This window comes from Durio zibethinus, unplaced genomic scaffold, assembly GCF_047325235.1.
Source record: "Durio zibethinus cultivar Kanyao isolate XHJ-2024 unplaced genomic scaffold, ASM4732523v1 HiC_scaffold_3, whole genome shotgun sequence".
Classification (NCBI taxonomy): domain Eukaryota; kingdom Viridiplantae; phylum Streptophyta; class Magnoliopsida; order Malvales; family Malvaceae; genus Durio; species Durio zibethinus.
Window position 1 is genome coordinate 2,480,226 of NW_028323044.1, and position 10,000 is coordinate 2,490,225.

Here is a 10,000-nt window from a genome sequence, read left to right on the forward strand (position 1 = left end):
AAGGGCCGACTTGTGCCGATGGTGTTCGGGGCAACCGCCCGCACCAGGGCCCTGCGTGTGCCGATGGTGCTGGGGGCAACCGCCCGCACCAGGGCCCAGCGTGTGCCGATGGTGCTGGGGGCAAGCGCCCGCACCAGGGCCCAGCGTGTGCCGATGGTGGTCGAGGCAAGCGCCCGCACCAGTGCCCAGCGTGTGCCGATGGTGGTCGAGGCAAGCGCCCGCACCAGGGCCCAGCGTGTGCCGATGGTGCTGGGGGCAAGCGCCCGCCCCAGGGCCCAGCGTGTGTCGATGGTTATCGGGGCAACCGGCCGCACCAGGGCCCAGGGTCTGCCGATGGTGCTCGAGGCAACCGCCCGCACCAAGGCTCAGCATGTGCCGATTGTGATCGAGGCAACAACCCACACCAGGGCCCAGCTTGTGCCGATGGCGGTCGAGGCAAGTGCCCGTACCGAAGGGCAGCCTATGCCGATGATGGTCGATGCATGTGCCATCACCATGCGTCATCATGTGCCATTGATGGTCGAGGCCTTGGCCGAAGTTCGATTTTGAGCCACGGTGCCCATGCTTGGCTCCAGCATGTGCTGGTGCCGCATTTTTTTCACTCGGGACAGCATCGCCGGAGCATCGCCGGAGTACCGCCGGAGAACCTGACCGGCGGCATTGGGGTTCCGGCGATTGGGAGGGGGGCCGGGGGGGTGTGCGCACATGATGTGCGATGGGTGCTGGTACTTGGCCTTGTGTTGGCCCCCTATCCCTCATCAAACCTCTGAGAATTCACACCCCCTTAAAGAGCATTTGAGATTTTACAGGTTTGCTACCAGTAGCCGTTAAAGTGTCTGAAATGGGGACACTTTTTTCAAACGGTCACAAAATCTTCTCTACTTCGAGTTTTTAGCTGAATTTTTTTGTGCATGCCAACAAAAATATAAGGATCATGCCTACAAAATTTGGGGCCAAAAATCCTTATAAAAAAATTTTAAAAAATCCCGAACCGCAAAAAGTTTCAAAAATCATGAAAAATAGAAAACGAGTCATCTTCCAACGAAACTTCACGTGAAGGCTTAGGGGACCATTGTATGAATTTACAAGCCATAAAAATGGCATTGGCACGGCAGAAATTTGAAGATGTGCCTAAACCCACCAGGGCCCAGCGTGTGCCGATGGTGCTCGAGGCAACCGCCCGCACCAGGGCCCAGCGTGTGCCGATGGTGCTCGAGGCAAGCGCCCGCACCAGGGCCCAGCGTGTGCCGACGGTGGTCGAGGCAACCGCCCGCACCAGGGCCGATAGTGTGCCGATGGTGCTCGAGGCAACCTGTCGCACCAGGGCCCAGCGTGTGCCGATGGTGATCGAGGCAACCTGCCGCACCAGGGCCCAGCGTGTGCCGATGCTGGTCGAGGCAAGCGCCCGCACCAGCGCCCAGCGTGTGCCGATGGTGCTCGAGGCAACCGACCGCACCAGAGCCCAGCGTGTGCCGATGGTGCTCGAGGCAACCTGCCGCACCAGGGCCCAGCGTGTGCCGATGGCGCTCGAGGCAAGCTCCCGCACCAGGGCCCAGCGTGTGCCGATGGTGCTCGAGGCAACCTGCCGCACCAGGGCCCAGCGTGTGCCGATGGTGCTCGAGGCAACCTGCCGCACCAGGGCCCAGCGTGTGCGGATGGTGCTCGAGGCAAGCGCCCGCACCAGGGCCCAGCGTGTGCCGATGGTGGTCGAGGCAACCGCCCGCACCAGGGCCCAGCGTGTGCCGATGGTGGTCGAGGCAACCTGCCGCACCAGGGCCCAGCGTGTGCCGATGGTGCTCGAGGCAACCTGCCGCACCAGGGCCCAGCGTGTGCCGATGGTGCTCGAGGCAACCGACCGCACCAGGGCCCAGCGTGTGCCGATGGTGGTCGAGGCAACCGCCCGTGTCACGCACTGGCCGGGCGCGCCAGGCACATCAGCCAGACCAGCAGGCGAGCCAGCAGCTAAGGCCCGCAGACCAGGCGTGCTGGCGGGTATCAGTGCGCAAAGCCTATCAAACGAGCTCCAAACGCCCGCCCATCTTGCAGGCCAACTCATGAGACCAAGGCCTGGCATTTGGGCTGCCCGCACCACATCCAGAAGGGCCCGAGGTGCTGGATACGCAAGGGAAGCTTCTGGAACCAGGCAGGATCAGCATCAGCATCCTGGCAGATTTGGTTGACCCTAAAAATCAGGAACCAGCATCTTGATTAAATGTAATCCCATGATTGTAGCCTTTATTTTAGGGATTTGCCATTAAGTTGTAGCTGGAGCCTCAACTATAAATAGAGGGCTGCTCCACCCTCATTTGTACACCATCAAACACTTCTGTTTCAGTGAATACAAGAGCATTTCCAGAATTCTGTTTTTCCTGTCCTGTTTCTCTTTAACTTGCGTAATCAGCCCTTCCCTTTGTTCTAGTGCCCGCACGCTTGTGTTTTAGGCTGACTTAGGCATCAAGGACGAGATTCCAAGCCTAAGGCCGCACGGATTCTGAGTCTAAGGTCGGAGCCCGTGACAGTTGGTATCAGAGCAAGTTCGATTCTGCGTGTTTGTGTTGTGCAGGTTAGATCGTGATTGAGGAGATGGCATCCCAAAGCGACGTTGCTAGCCAACAACCAGAGGCCCAGGAGCATGGGCGAGGAAGAGGCAAGAAAGCTTGTTCTAGAGATATCTGGTCTACCATGGACGGTAGGCTGGCCAAGGTGGAGGTGACCATAGGCGACATGGGGGAGAAGCTGGAGGAAGTAGAAACTCACATTGCATCGCTAGACTCCATGGGGGAGGAGATCCAAAGTGAGCTAGCAGCTGCTCTCAACAATGGCCTGGATGCGATCACCCAAAAGAATGAATCCTTGGAGGCGGAAGTTCTGACTTTGCGAGATGGCATGGAGGCCATGCGCCATGGCATGGAGGCCATGCGCCAGCGGATGGAGGAGCTTACCAGTGAGCTCGTGACTTGCAAGACTGCCATTGGGAATGGCATGTTTGCTGGAGTGTCCAGATCCAGATTGGATGTCCCCAAGCCTAAGGAGTTTAAGGGGACTAGGGCGGCCAAGGAAGTAGACAATTACCTTTGGGGTATGGAGCAGTATTTCCAGGCCATGGGCATGCAAGACGAGGCGATAAAGGTAAGCACCGCTGCTATGTATCTCACTGATGTAGCCTTATTGTGGTGGAGGCGCAGGTGTGATGATGTCAGGCGTGGGAACGCCAAGATTGGAACCTGGACAGAGTTCCAAAAGGAGTTCAGAGAACAATTTTACCCGGAGTATGCCGATGATGAGGCACGGGCAAAGTTGCGCAGGTTGAGCCAGCAAGGGAACATAAGAGAGTATGTTCAAAAATTCTCTGAACTGATGCTACAGATCTCGGATCTAGGCGAGAAGGACGCATTCTTTGCTTTCATGGATGGGCTGAAGCCGTGGGTGAAGCATGAGCTACAAAGGAGGGGAGTTCATGACTTGGCTAAAGCCATGACCACTGCCGAGGCGTTGATAGAGTTCAAGCCTCTGAACAAGTTCGAGTCTACCAAGCCCAAGGGTAAGGGCAGGGACGATAGGGACCGGAAGAAGCAGTCCAATGGGAAGGACCGTGACCGGGAGTCCAAGGATGGAGACCGAGACCGTTCAACCAAGGATGGCGAGAGGAAGCCATCAACAGGCAAGTGGAAAGCAAAGGGGGACCGAGAGCCACTAGCATGTTACCTATGTGGAGGGAGCCACATAGCACGCAATTGCCCGCAGAAGGGCAAGCTGGCTGCTGTAGACAGGGAGTCTGACGAGGAGCCAGAGTCAGGGGCAGCAAAGCTTGGGTCGTTGGTGCTCAATGCTGTCCAGAGTAAGGGGAGCCGCAAGCCAAAGGGCTTGATGTTTGCGGATCTGATGGTTGCGGGTCAGAAGGTGAGCGCACTGGTGGACACAGGTGCCTCACATCTTTTTATTTCAGGTGATGGAGCCCGGAAGCTCGGACTAAAGGTGCAGAAAGGGACTGGTACCATTAAGACGGTGAACTCCAAGGAAGTTCCAGCCATTGGAGTAGCACGGGGAGTGGAGTTGCAGCTTGGAGATTGGAAAGGCAAGGAGACCATTGAGGTAATACCCCTTGACGACTATGAGTTTGTGATTGGGTTGGATTTCCTTGTTCGGATTAACGCCCTCCTTGTGCCTTTTGCCGATTGTGTTTGCATCTTGGATGCACGGTGCCAATGCCTAGTACCATTGAGGAGAGGGTCTGGAGTTGGGTCACGGGTGGTGTCAGCCATCCAATTTGCCAAGGCGGTAAGTAGACAAGAAGACACCTTCTTGGCAGCCCTGAAATATGATGAGCCAAGGGAGAAGGAGACCGAGTCACCCTTGGAGGTGCTAAAGGTGCTGAAGACCTTTAGTGATGTGATGCCCGCAAAGCTGCCTAGCAAGCTACCACCTAAGAGGGAGGTGGACCACAAGATCGAGCTGGTGTCCGAGGCCAAGCCACCAGCCAGAGCCCCTTACCGAATGTCTCCACCAGAGTTGGAGGAGTTGAGGAAGCAGCTCAAGGAGTTAGTTGATGCTGGCTTCATCAGGCCATCGAAAGCACCCTATGGTGCACCGGTTCTATTCCAGCGCAAGCATGATGGGTCGTTGCGGCTGTGCATAGACTACCGGGCTTTGAACAAGCTGACCATCAAGAACAAGTACCCCATCCCACTCATTGCGGACTTGTTCGATCAACTTGGGAGCGCAAGGTGGTTCACCAAGCTGGATTTGAGGTCAGGCTATTATCAAGTTAGGATCGCGGAGGGAGATGAGCAAAAGACAGCATGTGTCACGCGGTATGGTTCGTATGAGTTCTTGGTGATGCCTTTCGGACTCACGAATGCCCCAGCAACATTCTGCACCCTTATGAACAAGGTACTTCAGTCATTCCTTGATCGGTTTGTTGTGGTTTATTTGGATGACATTGTGATCTACAGCCAGACTTTGGGAGAGCATGTAGACCACTTGAGACAGGTGTTCGAGGTGTTGCGGGCGCACAAGCTGTTTGTCAAGAGGGAGAAGTGCTCATTCGCCCAGCAGGAGATCCCATTCCTTGGCCACATAGTGGGAGGTGGCAGGATACGCATGGATGAAGGCAAGATAGACGCCATCCTGGAGTGGCAACCACCAGCCAAGGTCACTGAGTTGAGATCATTCCTTGGGCTGGTTAACTACTACAGGCGCTTCATCAAGGGTCACTCAGCAATAGCCACGCCATTGACTGACTTGCTCAAGAAAGGGAGAGCATGGGAGTGGAGCGCAGGGTGCCAGGAAGCCTTTGACAGGTTGAAGCGGGCTGTGACCGAGGAGCCAGTCTTGGCCTTGCCAGACCATGCCAAACCGTATGAGGTGCATACGGATGCATCAGACTTTGCCATAGGGGGCGTGTTGATGCAAGAGGGACGTCCAGTCGCGTTTGAGAGCAGGAAGCTGAACGAGACTGAACGCAAGTACACGGTCCAAGAGAAGGAGATGACTGCAGTGGTGCACTGCTTGCGCACTTGGCGCCATTACCTGTTGGGGTCGAGGTTCGTGGTGAGAACGGACAATGTGGCGACCAGCTACTTCCAGACGCAGAAGAAGCTGTCCCCCAAGCAGGCGAGATGGCAAGATTTTCTTGCAGAATTTGATTTCCAGATGGAGTACAAGCCAGGACGGGCGAACCTAGTGGCAGACGCCCTGAGCAGGAAGGCTAACCTTGCTGCCATTAGCCAACCAGAGGGGTCACTGGTGCCGCGCATCAAAGAGGGACTTGCGCATGATCCTACAGCCAAGGCTTTGATGGAGTACGCCCAGCAAGGTAAGACTAGGCGGTTTTGGTTGCAGGATGGTTTGCTGTACACCAGGGGCAGTAGGCTGTTTGTGCCGCAGCACGGGAAGCTCCGCAAGGAAGTTTTGCAAGAGTGTCATGATTCAAGGTGGGCTGGACACCCAGGAGTGAGCCGCACCTTGGCGCTGATCGAGGACCGGTACTACTGGCCGCACATGAGGGACGATGTGGAGGCCTATGTGAAGACTTGTCTTGTGTGCCAACAGGACAAGGTGGAGCTCAAGAAACCAGGGGGTCTCTTGGAGCCATTGCCAGTGCCAGAGCGACCATGGGAGAGTGTTTCTCTGGACTTTATAGTCGGTCTACCCAAGACAGAGGGGTTTGGAAGCATCATGGTAGTGGTGGACAGGTTTTCCAAGTATGGAATCTTCATTCCAGCAACCAAGGAGTGCCCAGCCGAGGAGGCAGCTCGATTGTTCCTGAAGAACATGGTGAAGTACTGGGGAGTGCCGAGGACCATTGTTAGTGATCGGGACGGGCGTTTCACGGGCAGGTTCTGGACTGAGTTGTTCAAGCTGTTAGGGTCAGACTTGAACTTTTCCACCAGCATGCATCCGCAGACCGATGGGCAGACAGAACGTGTGAATGGACTACTGGAGGTCTACCTCAGGCACTATGTGAGTGCCACACAAAGGGACTGGCCAAAGCTACTGGATATTGCGCAGTTTTCCTACAACTTGCAAAGGAGCGAGGCAACGAACCAGAGCCCATTTGAGGTTGTGACAGGGCAACAACCACTAACACCCGGTTCGATTGCTGCAGGTTATACAGGGCCGAATCCAGCAGCATACAAGTTTGCCAAGGCATGGCAGGAGCAAGCTGACTTGGCCAGAGTTTGTCTACACAAGGCGGCCAAGAGGTCGAAGAAGTGGGCAGACCAGAAGAGGCGGGATGTGCAGTTCCAGGTTGGAGACTTGGTGTTGGTGAAGCTGCATCCCATTGTGCGCCACAGGGGGCTGCACAAAGGCCTAGTCCGGAGGTATGAGGGACCTTTCCGAGTAGTCAAGAGAGTAGGCAAGGTTGCCTACAAGCTGGATATGCCACCCAAGCCGAGGGTACACCCGGTGTTCCATGTGAGCATGCTCAAGCCGTTCCATGAGGATGAGGGAGATCCAGGACGGGCAGAGTCAAAGCGTGCACCGTTGGGAGCAAGGGCCTCATATGAGAAGGAGGTCCACAGCATTATGGCTGACCGGGAAGTGAGACGGAAGAACTATCAACCAAGACATGAGTACTTGGTGCGCTGGAAGGGACTTCCAGACAGTGAGGCGAGCTGGGAACCAGCAGAGGACTTATGGCAGTTCGGGGACCAGATCAGGCAGTACCATGCAGAAGACGCAACGAGGGCGTTGCGCAATCAGGTGGGGGAGAATGTCACGCACTGGCCGGGCGCGCCAGGCACATCAGCCAGACCAGCAGGCGAGCCAGCAGCTAAGGCCCGCAGACCAGGCGTGCTGGCGGGTATCAGTGCGCAAAGCCTATCAAACGAGCTCCAAACGCCCGCCCATCTTGCAGGCCAACTCATGAGACCAAGGCCTGGCATTTGGGCTGCCCGCACCACATCCAGAAGGGCCCGAGGTGCTGGATACGCAAGGGAAGCTTCTGGAACCAGGCAGGATCAGCATCAGCATCCTGGCAGATTTGGTTGACCCTAAAAATCAGGAACCAGCATCTTGATTAAATGTAATCCCATGATTGTAGCCTTTATTTTAGGGATTTGCCATTAAGTTGTAGCTGGAGCCTCAACTATAAATAGAGGGCTGCTCCACCCTCATTTGTACACCATCAAACACTTCTGTTTCAGTGAATACAAGAGCATTTCCAGAATTCTGTTTTTCCTGTCCTGTTTCTCTTTAACTTGCGTAATCAGCCCTTCCCTTTGTTCTAGTGCCCGCACGCTTGTGTTTTAGGCTGACTTAGGCATCAAGGACGAGATTCCAAGCCTAAGGCCGCACGGATTCTGAGTCTAAGGTCGGAGCCCGTGACACCCGCACCAGGGCCCAGCGTGTGCCGATGGTGGTCGAGGCTGCCGATGATGGTCGAGGCAACCTGCCGCACCAGGGCCCAGCGTGTGCCGATGGTGCTCGAGGCAACCGACCGCACCAGGGCCCAGCGTGTGCCGATGGTGCTCGAGGCAAGCGCCCGCACCAGGGCCCAGCGTGTGCCGATGGTGGTCGAGGCAACCTGCCGCACCAGGGCCCAGCGTGTGCCGATGGTGGTCGAGGCAAGCGCCCGCACCAGGGCCCAGCGTGTGCCGATGGTGGTCGAGGCAAGCGCCCGCACCAGGGCCCAGCGTGTGCCGATGGTGGTCGAGGCAACCTGCCGCACCAGGGCCCAGCGTGTGCCGATGGTGCTCGAGGCAACCGACCGCACCAGGGCCCAGCGTGTGCCGATGGTGCTCGAGGCAACCTGCCGCACCAGGGCCCAGCGTGTGCCGATGGCGCTCGAGGCAAGCTCCCGCACCAGGGCCCAGCGTGTGCCGATGGTGCTCGAGGCAACCTGCCGCACCAGGGCCCAGCGTGTGCCGATGGTGCTCGAGGCAAGCGCCCGCACCAGGGCCCAGCGTGTGCCGACGGTGGTCGAGGCAACCGCCCGCACCAGGGCCGATAGTGTACCGATGGTGCTCGAGGCAACCTGTCGCACCAGGGCCCAGCGTGTGCCGATGGTGATCGAGGCAACCTGCCGCACCAGGGCCCAGCGTGTGCCGATGCTGGTCGAGGCAAGCGCCCGCACCAGCGCCCAGCGTGTGCCGATGGTGCTCGAGGCAACCGACCGCACCAGGGCCCAGCGTGTGCCGATGGGGCTCGAGGCAACCTGCCGCACCAGGGCCCAGCGTGTGCCGATGGCGCTCGAGGCAAGCTCCCGCACCAGGGCCCAGCGTGTGCCGATGGTGCTCGAGGCAACCTGCCGCACCAGGGCCCAGCGTGTGCCGATGGTGCTCGAGGCAACCTGCCGCACCAGGGCCCAGCGTGTGCGGATGGTGCTCGAGGCAAGCGCCCGCACCAGGGCCCAGCGTGTGCCGATGGTGGTCGAGGCAACCGCCCGCACCAGGGCCCAGCGTGTGCCGATGGTGGTCGAGGCAACCTGCCGCACCAGGGCCCAGCGTGTGCCGATGGTGCTCGAGGCAACCTGCCGCACCAGGGCCCAGCGTGTGCCGATGGTGCTCGAGGCAACCGACCGCACCAGGGCCCAGCGTGTGCCGATGGTGGTCGAGGCAACCGCCCGCACCAGGGCCCAGCGTGTGCCGATGGTGGTCGAGGCTGCCGATGATGGTCGAGGCAACCTGCCGCACCAGGGCCCAGCGTGTGCCGATGGTGCTCGAGGCAACCGACCGCACCAGGGCCCAGCGTGTGCCGATGGTGCTCGAGGCAAGCGCCCGCACCAGGGCCCAGCGTGTGCCGATGGTGGTCGAGGCAACCTGCCGCACCAGGGCCCAGCGTGTGCCGATGGTGGTCGAGGCAAGCGCCCGCACCAGGGCCCAGCGTGTGCCGATGGTGGTCGAGGCAAGCGCCCGCACCAGGGCCCAGCGTGTGCCGATGGTGGTCGAGGCAACCTGCCGCACCAGGGCCCAGCGTGTGCCGATGGTGCTCGAGGCAACCGACCGCACCAGGGCGGAGCGTGTGCCGATGGTGGTCGAGGCAAGCGCCCGCACCAGGGCCCAGCGTGTGCCGATGGTGGTCGAGGCAACCTGCCGCACCAGGGCCCAGCGTGTGCCGATGGTGCTCGAGGCAACCGACCGCACCAGGGCCCAGCGTGTGCCGATGGTGGTCGAGGCAAGCGCCCGCACCAGGGCCCAGCGTGTGCCGATGGTGGTCGAGGCTGCCGATGGTGGTCGAGGCAACCTGCCGCACCAGGGCCGAGCGTGTGCCGATGGTGCTCGAGGCAACCGGCCGCACCAGGGCCCAGCGTGTGCCGATGGTGGTCGAGGCAAGCTGCCGCACCAGGGCCCAGCGTGTGCCGATGGTGTTCGAGGCAACCGACCGCACCAGGGCCCAGCGTGTGCCGATGGTGCTCGAGGCAACCTGCCGCACCAGGGCCCAGCGTGTGCCGATGGTGGTCGAGGCAACCTGCCGCACCAGGGCCCAGCGTGTGCCGATGGTGGTCGAGGCAAGCGCCCGCACCAGGGCCCAGCGTGTGCCGATGGTGGTCGAGGCA